The sequence below is a fragment of the Etheostoma spectabile genome, chromosome 23 (assembly GCF_008692095.1).
Source record: "Etheostoma spectabile isolate EspeVRDwgs_2016 chromosome 23, UIUC_Espe_1.0, whole genome shotgun sequence".
Lineage (NCBI taxonomy): Eukaryota > Metazoa > Chordata > Actinopteri > Perciformes > Percidae > Etheostoma > Etheostoma spectabile.
The window spans coordinates 4,801,728-4,806,363 of NC_045755.1; the positions used below are offsets into that span (position 1 = coordinate 4,801,728).

General features: G+C 41.0%; 1 protein-coding gene and 1 long non-coding RNA gene across 2 annotated transcripts in view; one reads left to right on the forward strand and one right to left on the reverse strand.

The window, feature by feature from the left end:
• bcat1 (branched chain amino-acid transaminase 1, cytosolic) overlaps nt 1-828 on the forward strand; it is an 18,730-nt gene extending 17,902 nt beyond the window's left edge. The window contains exon 12 of the mRNA XM_032504950.1: nt 791-828. The gene's annotated coding sequence lies outside the window, so the exon portion shown is untranslated. The remainder of the gene's footprint in view (nt 1-790) is intronic.
• LOC116672951 (uncharacterized) overlaps nt 1-2,830 on the reverse strand; it is a 9,685-nt gene extending 6,855 nt beyond the window's left edge. Inside the window, exon 1 of the long non-coding RNA XR_004327694.1 lies at nt 2,821-2,830. This is a non-coding gene — a long non-coding RNA (uncharacterized LOC116672951). The remainder of the gene's footprint in view (nt 1-2,820) is intronic.
• Between the last annotated feature and the right edge of the window lie 1,806 nt (nt 2,831-4,636).

Consider the following 4,636-nt stretch of genomic DNA (forward strand, 5'->3'; position numbering starts at 1 on the left):
GAGTCCTTGGCAGTGGTCTGGTTTTGAAAAGGCTTGGTAGCCTTTTGCAGTGTGTCATCCCTTCTCCCTCCTCACTTACCTGTTATTCTCAAGCTGTCGTAAAGGCTATAAAAGCCCTAAACAAATATGTTTATAAAGAACTGAAGCCTGGCAGGTACTGTAACACTGTGTAATTGCCCCATACTACTTTTGTCTTTAACTGTTCATGCATTACAAATCATCATCATAAATGACTACATCCTAACGCTTGACTGATAGGTCTATCCATCGTGTGTGTGTGTGTATGTGTGTGTGTGTCTGTGTGTGTGTGTTAGATAGGCTGCCGTCTGAGCCTGAGTGTGTATAAGTGTGTGTGTGTGTGTGTGTGTGAGTGACGCCCTTTTCCATCATTTGCTAATCAGATATCATAATTTGCTCCAGCAGAATATTGAAATATGTCTGCCGGTATTTGTATCACTCCATCGTCGTTGAGTAAATGACGATGTGACAGGCATGGATAACCCACCAGACGTGACAGTGTGTGTATGTGTGTGTGTGTGTGTGTGTGTGTTGTGTGTGTGTGTGTGTGTGTGTTGTGTGTGTGTGTCTGTGTGTGTGTGTGAATGTGTGGCTCTGTGAGTGTTTTTGTGTGTTTAAGTGTGCTTTAATGATGTTCTGTGGAATCGGCGATGTATGGTTGCCTCTGAGCGCGGATAAAACAGTTAAACACAGTAATTGCCATTTACTCTCAGCTGTGCTCGAGTTCCCATGGGAGAGCACAGCGCTCAGTGGGTGCCACACACGCACGCACACACACACACACACACACACACACACACACACACACACACATAAACACTATACACATCTTATTTTACAGCATTTCATTTTCTACAGCACCTCTTCTGTCTTGGTTTTTTAAGGTTTGGTCCTGAACATAGTATATGCTACTACCACACCACTGCATGTGCGTCCATGGTTGAGGTCTTGCAACCATCATCAATATTACACTCTTCCCTGGGCCAGCTAAAGGTTTCTGGGTTACTTTACTCCTCACTCTCTTTTCTCTCTCTCCTCCAAATAAGGAATGGGGTATACTCCAGAAATCTTGTACACATACTACATATGTATATATATATACATATATACATACATATATTTGACATTTCCTGCATATAAAACACATCTCTAACCTAGAAAATCCCTGTTCGTGTGTGTGTGTGTGTGTGTATGTGAGAGAGAGAGAGAGAGAGAGAGAGAGAGAGAGAGAGGGGTGTGTTTCCTGATGTATAAATTAAGAGCACATAACTTCTCCTCCAGGTCACTGAAACAACAGAGCGGTGACCCGACTGCCAAGTATGAATGTGGGGTGCAGAGAGGGACATAAATGACCCATTGTGTGAGTATGTGTGTGTGTGTGTGTGTTTGCCTTTTGCCCATGTCTCAAAATGTGTGTGTAAACATGTGGTCATTAACATGTGTCAATACAAACGTTTGTGTGTAGGGTATGTGTTTCTGCATGTGTTTGAGCATACAGTATGTATTTGTATGAATCATGTGTGTGTGTGTGTGTGTGTGTGTGTGTTGTTGCGTGTGTGGTGAGCTTGACTGGGTTTCTCAGTGTGTGTGATTAGGTGATCGCTGCTTTATTTTCCCCACAGAGAAATAAAGAGAGAATTTCCCCTGAAAAAACAACAGAGCACAAAGGGTTCCTTGACAAGGCAGTTTGTGGGTGGGTGTGTGTGTGTGTGTGTGTGTGTGTGTGTGTGTGTATGTGTGTGTGTGTGTGTGTTTGGGCAGAGGGGGGTTGGCGGTGCTGGTTTTGTGCCCTCTGAACTCCCCTCAACTGTGACCCACTGCTAGTGAGGCTTGACAATACCTTGTATGTGCGTGTAAAGACAACATTACTCAGACACAACTCTATTTTTGTGCATTTAAATGACACATAGATGTTTAATACGTCTGTGTTGTTAAGATAGGATTTACTGTTGGTGGTGCAATACTTTCTCTCAGTGTTCCTACATATCCCAGAATCCCCTTTAACAACCCCAAAGAACTTACCTAAGTATTTCAGAACTTCTTGAATTACAGCTGTGAGTTTGTCATGTGGTTTGAGAAGCCAATATAAAATAATGACAAATTGAGAGAAGGTAAGGCAAAACATGGCTTACGTGCCATAACCTTTTTGAGGTTGTTATTTAGAGGGACAAAGAAAAGCCAGCAAATGATCAGATAAATGCAAAGTAGATGTAAATTACTGTTGCTAAATGTTGCAAAGTGGACTTTTCTTCTGATATGTATACCTGCTCTAAGCATGTTATACATTTGCAGCACCTTAGAATTATAAACTCACAGTATAAATTTCAGTTTTAAAGTTGCACCAATTCATACATTTTATTTTAAAAATGGATACAATTATAATGTGTGTAATGTAAATGAAGTTGCAACAAACTCACAGAGAATTATCAATTGCCTGCAGTTTTTCTTCAGCTCTAGCTGAAGCTTTTTAGCATCTTTAAGCTCCTTGTTTTGTTTTTTTGGCTCACAACTTGACTGTTTCAGCTCATTTTCACTGCAGATGTGTGACTGATGCAACAGGTAATTGTTTTCATTGAATAAACTCAAATTAAATAAACCCTGTGTATGAATCCAAATCGATGGTTATGCAGCTCTTCATTATTGGGAGACTATGTTTTGTCAAACTTAAATCTGTTGTCTCATTAGTTGCAGATGCTATGCTCTTCTTTGCTGGAGCACCACCTGGACAATTACAATAATGGGTACATTTATCATGAATAATGGAGGCTAGAATGGATGACATTTCATTCTCGTGTGACATACAGAAATGTTCTTTCTCACTTCTCCGTCTCTTCTTTCATAATTTCTCTCTTTCTCTGTTTCTCTCTCTCTCTCTCTCTATCCCTCTCTTACCTTGCTGTCAAGGTATAATGCCATGTTGTACCAAGTGTTAATACCATAGCTGTCATCACAAAATCCCACGTCTCCTGCCCCTGCCCCTCTCTACTCCCCTATATTTATCTATATCTCCTTTCACATCAAAGGTTACTGCACCTCCAGCCCCCCATCCCCCTTCGATAAAGACAACGATTAGTAAAAAGATAGGCAGACAGACTGACAAAAAGACAAATATATAGATAGATGCTTTCCATTTCCCCCTGGAGATCAATGCTGCACCACACACAGACAGGCACACAGGGGGATTATTTGGAAAATTCCAGGGCATTTGTTCCAGAGTGGCACCACGGGCCTCTGAACACCGGCGATTCAGCTAATGTCACTGTGTGAAAGCATCAATCTATCAACAAAACCCTACTTTTTAGGTCAAAAGGCTTTCAGCATTGCAGCAAAAGATGAAAAAAAAACAACGACTCCACATTTTACCAGTGAGTGAGAGAAAGAGGCCACGAGTGAGACTGAAAAGAGAAAATTGTTACCATTACCTTGGAAAGTACAGAATAGAAAATTTTCCATGAGGAGGAATAATCAAGATGGTTATTTTTTCCGCTGGATACCGCTGCTCCCTTGCATTATCAAAATTGATCGTGTTTATAATTTATCATGGGTAGACACAGAGAAATAAAGAGGTACGGAAGGGCCCATTGTTGGGCCGGCACATATCAAACACTGTGATATTGTTGCAGTTAAGTGGCAATTTTGTTGGGTGCAAGCAGACATTTTTTTTTTTACTACAGAGTGATGCCATGCTGTACTTTTTTAGTGACTTTGGCTAAAGACGGTGACTCATGGACCTCATCACAATCATATAAGCCCTCTTTTGTGCATGTGCATGTATGTGTACAGTATTAGATATAGTCAAAGACAGGTTTACATACATGCAATTGGCCTCTTTCAAATTGAAAAAGAATTGAAAATTGAAAGAGAAGCAAATCCATGAGCACCACGTTGCAGAGAAGGGACTAGGAAAGAGATATATCAGAGACAAAACAAGAGAGATGACATCAACTACAGAACTAAATGAACCCACGTACAAACACACACCTCTCTGCCCTCCAGAGGTACACTATCTGTAGCAGGAAGTCCCATGCAGACACTTCCTGTTGGTCCCAGGAACAATGGCTATTGTTGCAGTCCGCACCACTCTGATACGCCGTGACCTCACCTCTGCGTTTTAGCTGACAATAAATCCTCCACCTTTAAATGGAACCAGCGATGATAGATTAACAAGGTGACGGCGCCAAAAGCATGAAAAAACAACAACAGGGTTGAAAAATGTGAGCTTTAGGGGGAAATGCAAACAGGATGAAGTGTCTGGTTGGTTGTTCTCACATTCTATTTTATGATGTTTTTTTCTAAAATGTATTTGTTTACCTTTTCAATTTAGCGGCGAAATCCTGGCGCCAAGCTCCGGCACAGATGAGGCGAAAAGACAGCGCAGTCACTCAAATACTCGGATACTAATCGGATACTTGACTGAGCTGTTTCACATAACTCACATTTCACACAAGAGCTTCAGAAGTATCTTGAAAAAAAACTGAAAAGTCCACACAGTCTTTACACTGTATCACACTGATAACAGACACTTTGCTACTGTACAATCCACCGGTTTATTTAAACAGACGTTTAGCAGACAGACAAGACATGATGATGATGAAGATGATGATGATGATGATAATGA